General features: G+C 43.5%; 1 pseudogene; it reads right to left on the bottom strand.

The window, feature by feature from the left end:
- The window catches only part of LOC101591957, a 100000-nt pseudogene that overhangs the window by 89168 nt on the left and 828 nt on the right, over positions 1–10004 (bottom strand).

Genomic DNA, 10004 nt, shown 5'->3' with positions numbered 1-10004 from the left:
GGAGCTGGAGCAGGAGCAGGAGCTGGAGCAGGAGCAGGAGCAGGAGCAGGAGCAGGAGCAGGAGCAGGAGCAGGAGCAGGAGCAGGAGCAGGAGCCAGGCTTTTTTTTTTTTTTTTTTTTTGTCTCTTGACTATAGGGATTAAGAGCCTAGATTTTTGAGCACTCTGACCTTGATTCTGAGAAACAAATTTTTTTTATGTCGGTGCCATTCTGTAATCTGGTGCTGCTGCTGCCTCCATTCTGGAACATGGTGTGGCTGCAAACTCCATTCTGGAACCTGGGGCTCTGCGACTTTCTCTGAGGCTGCGAAGCGTGAGAACCTGCCACCTCCTGTGGTGTCCTCAGGACATCTTTTCTACCCTCCTGTTCCTTCTCAGCAATGGAGAGCCTCTCAGCTCTATCTTCACAGTCCACAGCCTTCTTGTTGCCTTTTTTCTGGCCAAACTCACATTTTAAATCATCCTTTTGGGCTCTTTGCTCTTCATTCTTAGCATAAATCTGGCTAAAAGCCCTCAGCAACAACCATGTCACTGCCACAATATTTGCCTGCTTTAATTTTTTTTTTTTTTTTAAGATTAGCTAGTTCACTGTGCTTAATCTTAGCCTCAGGCAAAGTCTCTGGACAGGAGCAAAATGCAGACAAACCTTCTGCCAAGCCATAACACAAATCATCTGCAGTCTAGCAACCAATGTTGTTTTTCTTCTCAGCAGAAACTTCCCCAGCCTGGTCTCTACAGTCAGGATTCCTATCAGCATTCCAGTCTGAGCTCTGACCAGAATCTCTCCAACAGCACAGCTGAAGCTGTTTCAGTGCTTGCTTGTAGGCAACATCTCTGAACCTTTTCTCTTTTCATAAGCCATTCCCTAAAGCTTGTAATCCACATGGTCAGGTTTAGCCACAGCAACGATCTCACTCCTGGTACCAAATTATGTCTTAGTTACCTTTTACTTGCTGCTGGGACAGAATACCTGACACTCAAAATTAAGGAAGGGACAACTTGTTTAGCTCACAGTTTGTGGAGGTTTCAGTTTATACTCCGCTGGCTCTAAGGCAAACGGCAGCAGTTCATGGCGGCAGAAACAATGAAGAGCAGAGGAAGAGCAGCAGCTGTGGCATCCCTCAAGCCTCTCTCTTCCTTCTACACTGACTGCCAAGACTGGCGCTCCATGGCAAAGCTTCCAAAGTGGCACAGCTGTGAAGATCAAACTCCTCTGAAGTGGCACAGTTGCAAAGTGGCACAGTGATGACCAGGAACCAGGACTTCTCCAAGGAGGCAGGGTGGGGCTGCTGCAAAGCCTTCCTCAACTCCTTTATATATACTTTTTGTGCTGAGTCACCCTGGGGCAGGTCGTCAGGACGGGACCCATCCCACCCCAGGGCGGGCCCTCCATAGCCAAGAACTGGGCGGAAGAGATCCAGCCAAGATGACGCAATGTATCAACCACTGCAGACTTGCACTGCTTTTCTGCTTCTTTTGTGTGTCTGCTCCTGACTCCACTCTTTGGTTCTGCTACCGATGCCTTGAGGATCTCTGTAAACTTAGTGTTTATCAGCCCCCAAAATCTGATGTTGTTTTACAATATTCAAAGAGACAGTTTTTTACTCCCTTCCTTTGCCTTTTTTTTTCTCCTTTCTCTCATCTTTGTTGTTTAATCTTTAAGTTCAGTTTCTTTCCATTTTACTATATAGATTACACCTTTCAGGTTTTATTTATTCTTTCAGGGTCTTACACAAGGGAGATAATATGATATTTACATATGTGGGTCTGATTTATTTCACTTATGAGTATAGCCTCTAGTTACATCCACTTACCTACAAAAGCTGTGAGTTTGTCTTTCTTTATAGCTGAGTAGTATTCCATTCCTAAAAATACCACATCTTTTTCATTCATTCTTCAAGTGATGGGCATTTTGGTCATTTCCAAAGTTTGCCTATGGCAAATTATGCAGCTATAAACATAGGGGCACATATATCGCTGTGGTATGATATTTTCAGGATTTTTTTTTTAAAAACCCAGAAGGGGCATAGCTGGACTGAATGGGATTTCCAGTCTTAGTTTTTTCAGGCATCTCCACACTGATATCCACAGTGGTTGTACCAAATCTACATCCCCACCAGCAGACGAGAAGTCTTAACTTTTCCTCACAGCCTCTCCAGTATTCGTTATTAGTTGATTTTAGGATGGCTGAGATGATTCTCCTAATAATTTCCATCAGTGCTTTTTAAATAGCAGTGAATGTTTAGAATTTTCACCTTGACTAACTCTGTATGGGGATATCTGCTATCTGAACAACTACATCAAAGACAGTAATGTATAATATGAACCCAATGGCTGAGTATCTCTCATCTTGGTCTCCTAAATGTGTCCTGTTTCTAATGTTTTATCAATTATTATTCTCTCTTTAAAATAAATTTTAAAAAGACAAGGAAAAAAATTAAAATTTCTTGAAAGCAAGTGTTAATATCTGTCCAATCTTGCATAATTCTATCTGTTAATCTAAGCAACAGATTTCCATTAAAAATAGATAATATAACAGCCATTGTTAATTAGCTATTCCTGTTTTGAAAATCTGTAACATACGTACTGTTGTGTGTTACGCTGTTTTTCATTTTTTTCTATTTGTTTTTGCTTCTGTGTTTACTCTTCAAAAATTAAATTAAATTAAACTTAAAAAGACTATGAATGCACCCAGAATTATATGATATGAACCAAGTACTTTGCAAAACAATTTCCTATGGTTCAGTCACAGTGGAAGAAGAACCTGTAATTTTCATCAGGCTAGAAAAGAGAAACTAGATTCCCTCTCATGATTTCATTTCTTAAATCAAGTTAATTGACCACTGAATCCAGTGGCCAGTGACTCTGTGTCCCCTGCCACAGAAGAGCTGCACTGAGATTCACAGCTCTCAAAATGCATCCAAAAAGCAGCAACTCTGCTAAGCCATTCTAAATTCTCGGTGAAGACTATTACTGCATTGTTATAACCACTCAGATGGAAGCGACTGCCATTGTTCCCATTTTATAGGTGAGAAAACTGAGACAAAGAAAGGTCAAGTAGATTGCTTGAGTGGTAGAGTCAGGATTAAACTTTGCAGTCCAGTTTCAGGCTTGCTCTATGGCTCATGTTGCTTCTCCATACTGTTTAACACCCTTCTCCATCATGCCCCTGTATCCACCTCCAAAGGCCCCAACTTCTGATCGAAAGTCAGGCATAACATATGCATGACCCAATCACCTTCCAATGTGAAACTATCAGGGAACATTTTAGATTTAAATTCTAGCACTTAGGCTGAGGAGATAGATCTACCTGGCAAGCACAATGACCCAAGTTCAATCCCCGGTACAGCATGCTATGCTGGCCTGGAACAGGGTTTGGTGGTGCACACCTAAAGCCCCAGCACTGCAGAGTCTGAGACAGGAGGATCACTATGAGCCCAAGCTGTGTAGTGAGACCCTGTACCAAATAAATAAATAAATAAATAAATAATCGTTCAATCATAGCATTCATGCGTATAGTGGTACAACTCATGGTGGTCCAATTATGCAAATGAATTCTATGCCCATTAACAGATGCAAAAGTATAAAACTATTCACACAAAGTGGAGTACCACTCTGGGGCTGGCGAGATGGCTCAGTGGTCTAAAGCACCTACTTAGAACAAGCTTAGCAAAGCACAGGGACCGCGGTTCAATCCCCCAGCACCACATGCCAGCCAGCCCTGCCCCCTGGTGGGCTGAGCTGGCCACACACACACACACACACACACACACACACACACACACACTAAATAAATAAATAAATAAATAAATAAATAAATAAATGTTTTAAAAAAAAACAAAGTGGAGTACCACTCACTCAGCCATAAAAGGATAAATCTGAGTCATTCCTAGACAGTGGATGAATCTTGAGATCATAATACTGTGTGAAATAAATCAGACCAGAATGTTAAATGTCTCATGATTTCTCATACATGAAAAACCCAAAATGTAAGCAAAGAGCAAAGTAAAAGATGCTAGGAAACAGGGGGGGGCTTTGTGGGGGCGGGCAGGGGAGGGAGGAGGGCTGGGGGTGCAAGTGACTTAGAGGCAGGAACTCCTCAGATAAATGTGATTTTATACACCACAAATATAGATCAGTTTTAAAAAGAGTGAAAGAGAGGAGTGAGGAAAGCCAGGAGGGTGGCGGCTATTGATTCTGAGCACTTTGAAACTTTCATCCTCCAAAGCCAAGACGTCCAAAGTGAGGTGGGGATAAAGAAGAGACAGTGCTAGCAGGTGCGGAGTAGATTTGTAAGTTGGGAGACAGAGAGTCGGCCACGCTGAAGAGTGTTCCCATGGAAGAACCGAGCTTGGGCTTTCATCGAGTTCATGGAGGGAATGCAGGGATTGAGGGCAACTGTAGGCTTCATGACTGCTGGAAGAGCGAGAATGGACCACCTTGGTGTTTCTCAACCCTTGCAGGGCACTGTGAGTGCCGGGAAAGGGTCCCCCTGGTGGATCCAGCTCCCTAAGCGGTGCCGTCTATGCTACTGCCCTCCTCCTGTAAGTCTCTAAGGCTCGGGGAAGGGTAGTTGTTTCTTTCTTTCTTTTTTTAAAAAAACATTTTTATTGAGAACCAAATAGCAATGTGACAGTTTCACAACCTATTACTAGCACATTTTCAATAATTAATACATTGCATATTGTTGTCTTAGTGGTTAGACATTGTACAAGATGCAGACATGATATCCTGTCTCAAACACTATTAGAACAAACTTCTCTATTCATTGAATTAGGAGAATGGAGCTATATATTTATCCTAACTATTTTGAGTATACAGATACAAAATGGTCATTCATTTCTATCCCCCTTTTTTGGTTAGTTTTGTCAGAGAAGGGCATTCTATTGTCATTTAAATACTGTAGGTACATGAATTCAGCAAAATATCCCAACATAGTCCAATAGTCCAGAGTAGTAGTGGGTTTTCCATAAGACTGTCAATGTCAGAAGTTGTTGACTTGAGCCTTTTACAGCTCATTATATTAATATGGCTTTACTTTTTATACTTCACTTTCGTACTTTTCTGCCAACTGCAGCCGTGTTGACCTTTCCTGTGTCTGCCTCCCGCTCCTAACCTGTGCCACCAAACTGGCCCGTCAACGTGATCATCTCTGCTCAGTATCGAATGTCCTCAAATCCTTTCGGCCTCCTAGTGTTGTCCCAAGAACTGGGGGAAGCAGGGAGGGGAAGGCACCTCTTGCCCACCTGACTACTGCTCCGCAAAGGGCTGGATGACCTGCTGAGGCTGGGAGCTCGCTGCTGCAGCCTGAGACAGCACTGCTCTGATGAGTCCTCCTGCAAGGCTGGACGGCAGGAAGCCTGAGCACGGGTCACATGGAGTAAGTTCTGGGTCCCCGGAGCGGAAAGGTTGTGTCAGCTAGAGGTTAGCTGGGTGAGATCCTGAGGGTAAATAAAATCAAATGCTCTACAGTTTAGTGGGTGAACACAACTGGCCACTCATTTGTCCTCTTTGTTTATTTACCTCATCTGGAATGTCGAGTTCACAAAGTACCGACATTTGTGTGGTTTTGAGGAGGAATCGGTAACTTAAAATGTTTGCAGTGTCTAGAGCAACATTTTGTACACGGTAAGTACTCGGTAAAATGTTGCCTGTTCCCCCCCATAAGATCTGACCAGAAAATAATTAATCTTGAAAACAAGAGCTCTGAAGTGCCAGCCCCAAGTACTTTGCCTTACCTGTCTTACAAAGCGGCCACGGAGCACACTGAGCTCTGAACTCCTCCTGCATGACCCTGGCCACCACCATGGTAACGCCCAGAGCTTATTTTCTGGTTAGGGCTTATTTTCAGGGAAACATGGGTCACTGGAGGAAATGAGTTTGAGTTTAGGGCAACCATAGTACACTTTTCTCTTCCAAAAGTAGTTGGCTCGTTACAGTCTGGAAAATCTTAGTCGATTTGCCTTAACAACTACAACTTGATTTCATTTGTCCACGTAATTGGATTTGATTTCATAGCCCAAGCCCGCAGGTCCTAGTTTAAATAAGTTTTCCACTCTGGTTCCCCAGCCTTTCTTCTTTGTGATATATTTGGTATTTGGATGGCTTGTATTCAGCAGCACACTCTCTTGACGCCCTCCTACCTTTGCCAAGCAGTCTTCTCAAGTTTGAGACTCTTCTTGGGGTTTGGTAGGGAGCATTGCACTTATTCTCAAGAGTTTAAGACTGAGAAAGTGGTTTTTGAAAGAAAAAAAAAAATCTCTTCCGAAGCCTGACTCCTGTGTGTACAGTGACTTTGGTAGGTGACTCTGGGCCCCCTTTGGTAAATTTCCCATCAAAATTCTAGTTAAGGTACTTTTGATTTGTTAGAAATGACTTTCACCAGAGGAAACTGGGCAGAAAACCTTGCAAACATATTTAACTTCTTGTCCTTTGAGAAATTATACTTTGATTTTAGAGGCCCAACTTCGCTAGATAATGAAATTATCATGGTGGAACCAACCATAGCAATAATAAATACAGTAATTCTTCTTTGCCTATTGTGTGCTTTTGCTATTCATAAATTTTAGGGCCTTAGATATTAGATACACTTACGTAAGGCCTCACGAATGGCAATTATCTTTTGGCCAAAGAAAAAGCCCAAACGAATGCTAAGCTGCACTATTGCCTGGCTTCTGACATGAGCTGATAATCAGATTTTCTTGCTTAAATCCACGGTGCTTGAACAATGCTACCCACTGTCTGTGCTTCCCGATATTACCCTTAATTAGAAAGAACAGAAACACAAATCTGAATTATTTCAAAATCTGGTTTCCATGGTCAGTGGTTTGAAGGGCTTAACTTTATTATAAATAAACCTGGCTTTATTGGCTAATGAAATCTGAAATGCAAGTCTGGGATGGGAGGGAGTGTAATGCTCCGATGTTTACACACCCAAAGATCCAACTTGGCCAAAGTGTTCTGTAATAAATCATTTGATAACTGAATTATGAGTCCTTTGTATGATCTGAGCCCTGTCACTCAGAAGAACTGCAAAGAACTGGGATTTGTGCTTTCTTTTTTCAGTAACACTTTTAATAATCTATAGTTGCATTTACAAATATCTATTCCTCAGTAGCTGTCAAGGAGAGCTGACCTATTTCCCACTGACTTCTGCTGCACTCACTCTGTCCCAACCCCGCACGCACACACGCGCGCGCGCGCACACACACACGGCCCCCGTGGACTGGTCTTGTATCTTCACGTGGCCTCTTGGCAGGGCAGGATAGTGCGTGCGCTGGTGTCTGAGCAAGACGGATGATGAGATGAAGGAGCATTTGAAGTTTATATAAGGCCTTGTGAAAAGGAAGCTTATGCTAGGTAACGAACGATGCGGACCTCTTCGGAAAGGTCAATTCCCGGCCACGGGGAGACGTAACTGCCGCTCTGCAGAAGGACCCCAGGAGGCTGCTGCTTAGAGCCCCCGTGCTACCACGCGGAACCGCACACCCTCAGCCTCGCTCCGTCTCTCCCTCCTCTCTGTCTCCTAATTTCCGCGGGGGTAGCAGGGACCTAAGTGTCTCTGTGTATGTAGACTGCCCTCTTGGCCTTTTTTATTAGGTATGATTTTTTTTAAAGACCTTTTACAATTTTCTTGCAAGCGTTATCCTTTTCTTCCCAGTTTTCAGCGCACTTTCTTCCCACACCTCCCTTGCTGCCTCTGGGCAGTACTCGGTGGTTATCTTCCTACCTAAACATTCGTGGCACAGGAATTACTTTGAAATCCCACTTTCCAGCCGAGGAGATTGGGGTTCAGGGAAGGGCAATCTTTTCCCTAAAATCAGGCCTCCAGTGAATAGTGGTGGAAGAATATCAAATCAAGCAGTATCAACCAATATGATTCTGGAAAAGATGAAGATGTACTGCTTTAAAAAAAATGCACTCACCCCATGGAGAGAGACCGAGAAGAGCCGCTTCAGGTGAGTGGTCTCAACAGTGCTGAAAGCTGAGCAGCTGCTGAGGGGCAGAAGGCAGTGGCTCCTGACGAAGCCTGCACAGGGAGCCCCGCAGCGTGAGCTTATATCACCTCTGGGAGCCCTGGGCCCCAGATTCCACATCCTCTGGACTCACGCTGCAGAGCACTGGAGGACAAGGATCGATTCTCTGGGAAGACAGAAGTCTCCCAGCAGTCTGGGGAGGTGGGGGTGCCAAATGTGGGGGTCCCCTTGAGGGTCCTACAGTCTGTTTTCTCCTGCTGTTTCCAGATACTACCAGTGGGTGACTATTTCCCAGGCTGGTATTTGGGAAAAGATTTGGAGGAATGCCCTTGTTCAAACTCAGTCTTGCACACATGAGTCAAGCGCTCTCCCCCAGAGCCATGGGTCACCCCACCTGCTCTTTTCAAGACAGGGTCTTGCTATGTAGGCCAGGCTGCCCTTGAAGGCACAGCAATCCTCCTGCCTCAGCCTCCTGAGTCCTGGGATTACAGGGGTGAGCTACCACACCCAGTTGTGAGAAACAGAAAGTGTAAATAAGGACCAAATGCATGATAGATATTGGGAACAGGAAAGAAAAGTTCAGATAGGGAAAGGAACAAGGGCGGGGGGAGAGGGAGGGGAGAAAAAGAGAATAAAAGGAAAAATTGGAAATAACACTTTCATAAATAAGGAAGGGAAGAGAGGGAATAGGAGGGAGTGGGCAATGGGAAGAAAAGAAGAAAGCTCTATCCTACACAGGTGCAAATTCCCTAGGACGAACGGGATCACGATGTGTGTCTAAAATCTACCACTAAAATGAAAAGAAAAAATGAGGAGAGATAGGCATACTGTAGCAGAACTGTGGAAACAGCAAACAAGAAACAAACCAGGGGATAGTCCAGTGTAAACCTCTTTTCTTTTGAAAGTATCTCACCACTTTCTTTGAGTTCTTCATATTTGCCTTCTGTCTGTGCAGTAGCTGGCAAAAGGCTTTCCCCAATCTGTAGTTTCTCTCTTTAGTCCAAAGGGTGTTTCCTTGGCGGTGCAGAGGCCTGTCTACTTAATACCATCCCATTTGTTGGTTAGTGGTGTTATTTCTTGCGAAGTCTGGGTCCTGCTCAGGATGACTTTGACTATGGAAGTGCCACATATGACCATCCACATGTGACAGATGAAGAGAAACTGTGATATATATATATAGATATATATATATATAGATATATATATGACATATATATGTCATATGTATATTATATGAATGAATACTACTGTGCCATCAAAAAGGATCATTTTGCATAAATTGTAGGAAAATGGATGAATTCCAAGGCCGTGAGCCTGAATGAAATGTGTCCGTCTCAGAAGGCTGCATGTCACATGGGATCTGGAATCTGTAATACAGGGGCTGGGGATTTGGCTCAGCTGTAGAATGCTTGCCTAGCAAGCTGGAAGCCCTGGGTTCGGTCCTCGGCACCAAAAATAAAAACTAAACCTTCCTAAAAAGAACAATTCAACCAAAAAAAAAAAAAATACGGTAAAGTCGAAAAAGACCAAAAACAAACAAGGCAACTGGAATCTGTAACACAGAAACAATTTAGGGAGCAACATAGAGAGCCACGTTAATAAACAGGGTTGTAGTCTCATTAGAGATGGAAAGGGGATCTGAGGAGGCGGGGGAAGGGCTGCCACGGGGAATGGCGAACCAGGAGAGGAAAGACGGTCAGGGGCGCTGTGTGCGCAGCCTGCGCCAGGCGGAATGGAACCAGCGTGCCTTGCAGGTGTGCACTAATAAAAGTGTCATTAAAAGTCTGAAAAGAAGTTTTACCACTTACACAATCCAGATGGGGTAATGGAAGTGCAGGAGTATTAACAGGAGCTCACAGCCTGAAAACATTTGGCATAATTTTCTATGAGACAATAAATAAAATTTTGTTACTGTGATACCTTTATTGGTCAGAAGGAATTTTTCTTTTTCTTTGTCTTTTCTTTCCTTTTTTTCTCTTTCTTTCTTTCTTTCTTTCTTTCTTTCTTTCTTTCTTTCTTTCTTTCTTTC

The sequence above is a fragment of the Octodon degus genome, unplaced genomic scaffold (genome assembly GCF_000260255.1).
Source record: "Octodon degus isolate 3935 unplaced genomic scaffold, OctDeg1.0 scaffold00004, whole genome shotgun sequence".
Lineage (NCBI taxonomy): Eukaryota > Metazoa > Chordata > Mammalia > Rodentia > Octodontidae > Octodon > Octodon degus.
The sequence above is the reverse complement of the archived record's forward strand: the minus strand, read 5'-3'. Positions and strand labels throughout refer to the sequence as shown.